At 48.0% G+C, this 8,982-nt stretch overlaps 1 long non-coding RNA gene across 1 annotated transcript; it reads left to right on the top strand.

Annotated features, from left to right (window-relative positions):
• Positions 1-5,663: 5,663 nt before the first annotated feature.
• Positions 5,664-8,982, top strand: LOC135365928 (uncharacterized). The gene is made up of 3 exons (XR_010414019.1): positions 5,664-6,021; positions 7,146-7,283; positions 8,894-8,982. It is a non-coding gene; the product is annotated as an uncharacterized LOC135365928 (long non-coding RNA).

Consider the following 8,982-nt stretch of genomic DNA (forward strand, 5'->3'; position numbering starts at 1 on the left):
AGAAATGCAAAATAATTACCAGTACATTTACGGAGCTCCATTTGTCGCGATAACAGACCATAAACCACTCACGCCATGGTCACAGGTAGCAGTCGACCTCCAAGGACCCCTGCAGTCAGGGAAGTATCTGCTTGTCGTCATACATGAGCACTTGCGTTTGCCAGTCGTGGAGACAATACGATCCACATCTTCCGAACAGGTAGTACCAAAACTATATACGACAGATCTTAGCCCTTTTTGGCACACCAGATGTCGTCGAGTCCGATAACGGGCCACAGTTTAACAGCAAGGACATGTCATCAATTGCCACTGAACTAAACTTCACTCACCGAGAAGTGACACCCTACTGACTGCAATGCAACGGAACTGTGGAAAGATTTATGAAGCCACTAGTAAAGCTCACTCAGACAGCACATATTGAAGGAAGGCATCTAGAGACAGAGCTTCATGCATACCTTACCAACTACAGACAAACTCCTCACCTCACCACAGGCTGCACGCCTCACAGTCTGATGTTTGGAAGAGACCTCAGAGGTCTGCTACCAACACTTCCGTCGCAAGAACGTGAAGCAACCACAGATGCTCAGAAAAAGAGCACACTAAAAGCATATGCAGACCAACGCAGACATGCCTGCAACCAAGATTCTTCCGTGGGGGAGGGAGTCCTCAAAAGGAGAGAAAGCCGACGCAAATATCAGTCCAGGTTCGACCCTGAACGCCTGACTGTGATTTCCACAAAAGGGAACATGATCGTAGCCTCCAACAATGAAGGCAAACGGCGTTGCCGAAACAAAGCCTACTTAAAAAAAAAAACTACCAAGCACCGCATAAGCAGAAAGGCCTGAATCGGTCATCCAGCCAACAACGTCACAGCCTGGTGCCGCACCGGAAAGTCGTGCACAGCGACTTGCAAAGAAACCCAAGAGGCTGATTGAAGAATGTTCACTGCGTCTTTCTGCTTCAAGTGGGGTAGGGACATAGTGTCCCAGTAGATTCGGTTTCGACTACAGAAAGAACGATCGTCATCGACACCAGCTTGGAATGGGTGTTGACTCGCAAGCGCGAACATGCATACCCTGTAATCACGTTTTGAAATAAACCACGACTGTTAACTACTACACAGTCCTTGTTCGTGTACTGGATCGATGATTTTGAGTGTAGATGGCCGTGCTGAACCGTACACAACACATCCATAATTCAGCTTCGAAAGTACCGTGGAGACATAGACCTTCTTGGGTGTATCACGATCTGCTCCCCAGGGCCGGTGAGAAAGTGCCTTTACAAGATCTGAAGAGACTGAATGATCTTTACCGTGAGGTGTTTGAGATGCAGAAGGAAAGACGCTTTCCGGTCAAATATAAGTTCAAGAAATTTATGTTCAGGCTTTACATTAATGTTGTGGTAGCACCATTTTGAGTGTATGATCGAGAAACACTCCCCGTGCCCTTGAAACGCAACTGCTTATAGAAATAGGACTTCCTTTGTTAAGGAGGCATGTAAATCCAGAAAATAGTGTCTTTCCAATACTTTTCCTCGCCTGTGGACTCTCGACCTGTTCCATAAACAGTTATGGGCATTAAAATCTCCCTGTAAGAGGAAAGACGGCGGGAGTTCGTCAATTAAATTTTGAAGCGTGTTCTGATCTACCACAGCTGATGGTGGTAAGTCTAAGGAACATACAATTATGACACCATGAAGACATATTTGAACGGCAACTGCCTCGAGTGCAGTTTTCAGTTCAAGGTTCTTTGCAGGGAGGGTTTTTGGTGTGAGAATAACAACACCTCCAGATGTACGTGTTGCATCAACTCGATCGTTTCGGAACACGTTCCAAAGTCGGAGTGTGTGTTGTGGATTCAGATAATTCTCTTGAGCGCGTCATACGTGTCCGAAAGATCATTGACTTTGTCAAGATTAGCGAGAAGCCCTCGACAATTCCACTGAAGGATCGCCATAATATAGAAAATGAGATAGATGTGCACAAGGGGGAGGTGTCTTCGTCATGGAGATGAGTGTTTCATTATTTCTTCCTTGTGGAGGAATTATGGGGTGTCTCGGAACCTGTTTCCAGGCAGCCGCTAGTTCCTTCGGCCATACATCAGGGAGTGAGCTACTCCCCGAAATATTACACTTTGCCTTCCTGTGCTCGAGAAAGAGACGTACATGTTCTTCACTTTGTATTGTTTTTTCTTGTCTGTGCTCCGCATTAGATCATCCTTGGTTTCTGTTTAACGACAGATGAGAAGGATTTCTGGAACAGAAAAGGAGACACCTTTTTCCTGGCTTCTGCATAACTTAGTTTATGTGTAACTTTGATATGCATAAGGTCTTTCTCAATCTTACACTTTGGTCAAGACCTAGCGTAAGAAGGGTGGCTACCGGCACAGTTGGCACAATTATATCACGCCCTGTGCACACTTCGGGGTTGTGGCCCTGCCTGCTGCAGCTAACATAGCATGCATACCCTCTACAAGCACCGGAAGGATGGCCAAAGCAGTTATACCTGAAGCATTTAAAGTGGGTTAGGGATGTCTGGCCGCACCTCTGACGTCGGATAACCTACCTTCAGCCCTTCTGGTAGAGTCGGGCAATCGAATGTGAGGATTGCGTTGCATGTCGTTACGTACTCATTGCTTTTACTCATTTTTATTTTCCTTGCATCAATCGCCTTTTGGATTTTTATATTTTCAAGAACCTCTTGTGAAGGAACATCAATGAGCTCAGCTAACGGAATGACACCAGGGCAGGTATTAAGGGTCCTGTTCAAGGTTGGTGACATTTTGATTCCAAGCATCTGGTGTGTGTTCAGTATGTGCTCATAGTCAGCTTCTGAGGTGCATTTTAGCAGTAGGTCACCTGATCTAAGGCGCTTAATTTCGGTCACGTTCTCTAACAGAGCTGCCACGGCCTTCTTCATGAATTCATCATCTTACGTTTTTCGGCAAATCAGCAGCATAACCACCTTCTAGCAGGCAAGTCGCACCTAGACCACTGTTCCACCGGAGACTCGCAAGGAGACCGCAGCATGCCCAGTTTACGGCCTCCACCTGCTTCATGATGGTCCTCCCTGGACTTTCCCTGGCGACATCCAGCAGTCACGCTCTTGTACCGGTCGCGGTACTGTCGCCCACTCAGCAACCATCACGCAACTCAACACACTTACTCGGCAACACTCAGTAACACGCAACGCTCAGCAACGATTACGCACCACAACTCAACGCACTCGGCACAATCACCAACCACTCAAACGTCCTAGCTGACAAGCACTCAGCATTCACGTCTCATCACTGGGACCCGCCCGGATCGCAGCGCTCTTGTTCCCGCCATCCCACTGTTGCTGCATCAACTGCCACGGTCACAAGCCGTGTGTTCAGTCGTCCAACACCCACGAGTCGTCCTCATTCTCCTCTTTTGGTATCGACGCGGACCTCAACCGCATCCACCGCTCCGCGTCTGAGGGGGGAGGGGATGATGTAGCGACCCGTCGACGACGACGACTCGCCTCTGTTGCCGCGCGCTACTGCGCCTGGCAGCCAGTTGTACCAGCACCGTCCTAGCGTGAGGCCACGTCCATGTGCCCGCTGGGACATTCCATCATCGCCGGTCAGGACTCATATAGAAGAACACCACCACCACCTCTACACGGATAACACCTTGGAGCTGAGGGCTGGGATCCTTGGTGGCGCCATTTACCAAACGCCAGCCGAAGCCGGTGGCCCCTGAACACACAGTGGCAGTTCCGGTGTTGTTCGGTGCGTCTGAAAAGTGGAAGGTAGACAGACATGTAGCGCACAGCGCACCATCCCACCTCTCCGAAACAGTGAGCTCATCTGCTTCCATCAGCGACCAGGGTGCCGCACAGAAGAAAAAGTCGTGTGTTCCGTAAACTTTTCTCCAAACCTGTACTTCGGCCAACTCACGCTGGCACGCAAACCACCCTCCCAGGCGACAATACCAGTGCCGAAGCAAAGGAAATGTACAAGCATTATGTTACACCGGTGGGGTTTTTCTGTGTGTCAGTGCCCCAGTGCAAGAAACAAGAAGTTACCAGACGCTTCTTATCACTCCGCGAAGGTTTCAAAACCGGCACATGAAACAATGCAACAGTCTCCGGGAACAGAGAAAAGAAAATACGCCCTAATATGCCCCCACCATTTGATGGAACAGTGCGGCTGTTCATAAAGTTACTATTAATCCTCATAGATGGAGCCACAGCAATTCGTTGAGAGAATTTTTGCATGGCGTAGCTTTAGACCGCAAAGAAGTTATAAGGGCCGGGTCTCATAGCTTTATGCGAGCAGCAGCAGCAAAGCAGCACCGATGCGGAAGCAGCAACACGGTAACATGGCAGCAGAGTATCTTTTTGCTGCCGCTGCTCTGCTGCTGCAGGCGTCCCATAGCTTCGTTTTGAATTAGCGGCAGCATGGGCTTAGGAAACACAAAACGTGTTGGCAACTGTGGCATTGTTTAAATTTCGCACATTCTGAAGGCGTACGCAGCAGCTAAGCCTTTTAGTACACACACCTAGGAACGCAGTCCTAGGTGAAAGGCGTTTGCGTGAGAGAAATGTTGTGGATTTGTAGCTCATAAGTGGACTTCGAGATAAGTGTGGAGGTGGTCTAAGCCTCGTATTACCTGATTGGCTCTTCGTTGATGTGTAGTCAGTTTCGTGACATTCAAAGTAGATTCGTCTCAATGCTGTGCAGAACAGTCCACTCCCCAAGAACACACGCGTTCCTCAGGATGTCCTCAAAGTTTCATCACGTCCTCGTCCGTGATGGGATGAACGGAGGAGTTCCACAGGCTGTCATCATAGGAGCTTCCAGTGATCCATCCATTTGCGTACATGCTGCGATCGTCAAACGGATGACAAGCACACAAGTAAATTGTTTTAGTACTGCGTTATGCATTTTAATATCTGCTAGCAATAGGGTCATCCCAGCTCAAACGTCCAGATCATGACTCTCGACCATCTCCGATTTCCATGAAAAAAATATATGTTGTCGTCGTCCACGCGAACATAATCCGTGCGAAGTATTTCGCCCGGTGTACCAGCGGCATGGCCGAGTGGGCTAAGGCGTCCGCTCGTTGGTGGTAATCAAGGTAGTGCTGAAGACTGGGAGGTGGTGGGTTCGAATCCTACCGCCGGCTGTGCTGTCTGAGGTTTTCCCTGGGTTTTCCTAAGACTTTCCAGAAGGATGTCGGCACAGGACGCATACTAATCCCCCACTCCTTCTTGCTGTCCTCTCTCCATCTGTCCACATCTGTTTGCCACAGTTGCTTCGCGGCGCTAACACCCAATAAAAAAATTCGCACGGGGTCCGCATAGCACCGTCGCCAGGGGGCTTCGAACTCCCGCGTAGGCCTAAAACCATGGTGCGTCTAAGCGAGCACTGAGCAAAAACGGTTTTATCCGTCCAAAAAATTGAAACGGTACCTTGTTTCGAAAGGGTCACACTAGTTCTGTTCATGCCTAGCCGCTAATTCGCGAGCCGAGCTATCACAAAGAACGTGCAAAATCCGCCATGTTGAGCAATTTTTCCTGAATCACCGTACATAGAAATCACTATTTTATATTTTTTTCCTCGTTGGGCAAGGACAATGGCGTCTCCGAGGCGAAGGAGCGGAGCGATGAATGCATAGGTGCGTAACATTGCGCTTACCACATCTTACTGATGCTGAATTTACCGATGCCGGAAAAATTTTCAACTTTTTTCGAAATGAAGCTTAACGCAGTCATTCTTACTGGTACTAAGGATATAACCAAAGGGAGGAGCGCTATGCGAACAAACTATAATTTGTCCGCGTTGCGTCACAAATAGCCATTTGTCGTCGACAATCCTAAACATTAGTTCCCCATTTTTACATAGACTCCAAGAGAAGCTATGCCTGTTCTACAACAATAGCGAGAGGAACAATCGTGTCAAAACTGGCGCCCTACCAGGAGACAGACTGTCTCTGGATAAAGTTTGTCAGCGTACGTTCGCACATATAAGGGGCTACAATTTTACGTTCAATAACGTAAGTATAGCACGTCTACTTAATGTAATTTACATTCATTTTGATAATATCACAAAGTCGGACGCTCAATCTTTCGACACGGCCAGGATTTCAGGTTGCTGGTACGTACATGACACGGCATTGTGCCTGATAGGGCATGCTTAACACATGTTCATAATTTTACACCTACACTGCTTGCTTGCATTACTTTGTGAACCGCTGATTCGATTTGTGCAACGTGAATAGACGATTTTAAAAAGATTCACGCGACGCAAAGCAGCATGGGATCTTTGAGGGACACTGCTTTATCATCTGCTTCGGTTATGGTTTATCCCGGCTGACGCTGCTAACGCGCACACTGGGAATGTCGTTGTTTTTCGTCTACCTCCGCCTCTGGCCCCTCATCATGCTTTAAGGCGCTCTAAGTTGCCATGAGGCCTTGCGTGCCACGGTGGCGCTTGCTTTTCTAAAAAGGTATATTCTGTGTCAACGGAAACTGGCACATTGCAGAAAGTAGCTGCCGATAGACTTCTGGCCCAGGAAGCGAGATAATGGTGAGTTTTACTGTACCGTACCCCATTGCCTTTGCGTACGTAAGGGACCGCGGCGTTGTTCTGCGCACTGTACGATGCTATCTTTATAGTTTGCGCGTGCGCAGAACCACGAACGCTATCCCGTACGTACCTAAAGGCGACAGCCTACGATACACTAGAACTCTCAAATAGTGTGTTTTAGTATATCGTACGCTGTCACCTTTGCGTACGTAAGAGATAGCGTAGTGGTTGAGCGCAATGCGCAAACCTCTGTGTGTATGTATTGAGTGTGCGGATAACCACCAGCGCTATTCCTTACGTACGCACAGGAGATAGCGTATGATAAATTCAAACTCAATAATGATTCGCGTTAGTTATACGATCACAATGTAACCACTCTGCTTCTCCTGCACTTAGTGAATACACAGTGTTACACACTAAAAGTTCAGGGCGCTACGAGAGCCGTATCGATATAACTGTGACGTTACTGTGGACGTAATATTGATGATGGCGCTGTTTTGCCTAAAAATGACGCCTACTTCGGGTCTTGTGCAGTCCCAACCTATGTAATATCACACTGACAGCTCCCTGTACCTGAGCTATTCATTTAAGGAAACGGGCCTTTCCGGACATGGATGTAAAATCCCTTGTATAAGCAACAAGGCCACTGTGGGGTATAACACATACTGGAGGAATGGACACGCAAACGGACTGGACGGCTCCCGATGTGACTCTGCGAACAAACTTAAGGTATCGTTATCAATAATAGTATCCACTCTATACATCTATAGTACAAAAAGACTCGATGGCGCAGTCACTCGCAATACACAGTTCATTCGCAACGTGCTCAAGGTGTACTTTTCTTTACCCTTTTTACTCTACACTCGGCTATCAGACATCGCACATATCTCAGCAAACAACGCCTATACCTGCTAACCCTAATACATATTTTTGTTACTCTTACGGACTCAGGTCAGGCTACTAGAATTGCTGATGGCTTACGGAATACAAAATGCATGAGCCAACGCTACCGAACTCCGACTGATGAAAATGATTGATATTATACATCTCTCACTTAATTAATGCAGCTTTTGCTACAGAGGATTCCCCAGACTATCTAGAAACGTTAAAAATGATATCTGTATTTAAAAAAATTGACAAGCAGTCTCCAGCTATATATACGCCCATTGCTATATATGTATGTGTGTGTGTGTGTGTGTGTGTGTGTGTGTGTGTGTTTGTAAGTGCTAGAACGTCGCCATGCCAGTACTGGACAGGTGTTTCGGCCTTATTGGGCCATCGTCAGCAGCACGCAGGCACGCAACGTTTGAGCGGATGGCGTCAGAAGGTCACGTAGCACGTGATTCCTCCCGTCAGGGTGTGCTAACACACCAGTGAAAGTCCTCTGCAAAGCCAGTGAAGTAGATACTGGAAAAAATAGCCGGAGCTCTTTGGCTGCACGTATAGCATATATTTGTAAGTGCTCAAACGTCGCCATGCCAGTCCCAGACAGCTAGACGTTGTCTCCGTCCCTCAGTCGTTGTGTCCAGCCTGCCGGTGATCAGGATCACTGGGAATCAGGGCGAAGATGAACGAAAATGCGTCGTGCGGACGAATAATTGCTTCATAGATATAATACGCATCTTAAATGACTCCAATCTTGAAAGCGTCGAACGAGTTTCTTCAAAAACCGAGCAGTCTCATCCTCGCTCCCTGACTTTTCAAAACAAACAGCGGTTGCAAGAAACGCATTCTTCCCAAACGTGCGATCCCTCACGGTCACGGGTTCTAGTTATTGCACTTTGATAGAATGATAGTGCTGATCCATTACGGCACTGCTGCATAAGGGAATTTATTGACTGGTATTCGGAATCACGCGAAATATTTTTGCAGTGCATGGAGATCGTGAGAAGGCGTTCGTACTCGTGCGCCGGAAACACGCAGTACCACATGAGGTACAACTGCTAGACCGCGCTTAGAAGCTACCAAGCCGGTACGGGCGGGTCTCGCAGCCCTTGTACCGCTTGAATTTCGCTGTGGTCGCGAACTGTACCTGCTGGCTGAGGACTGTACCTCACGTGTACCGCTTGGTCTAGGTGCGGGTCATCTTTCATGCGGTACATATCGGGTGCCGGATTTAGAGTGTACCGTGGGGACGCGGTATGGTGTCTACATATACATGATGACGTCGATTTCAGGATCAGATTTGACCCTCCTGGGGACGTCACCCCCGTCCACGCATGATGCTCTCAGGGTGCACTTGGGATGACAGTGTGTTCTTGGATAGTTGTTGTACACTTATTAGTTCCCACGCGACCTTGTGAATAACAATACCTACGTCTTGTCACGGTTCATTGCAGGTGTGCATTCGAGGAGAGTGTAAACTGCACCGACGCTGCAAGGGCTGCTGGAATCGTTCGGCACAGCCAAAAGCGCCTCCGACAACAAC

The sequence above is a fragment of the Ornithodoros turicata genome, chromosome 8 (assembly GCF_037126465.1).
Source record: "Ornithodoros turicata isolate Travis chromosome 8, ASM3712646v1, whole genome shotgun sequence".
NCBI lineage: Eukaryota > Metazoa > Arthropoda > Arachnida > Ixodida > Argasidae > Ornithodoros > Ornithodoros turicata.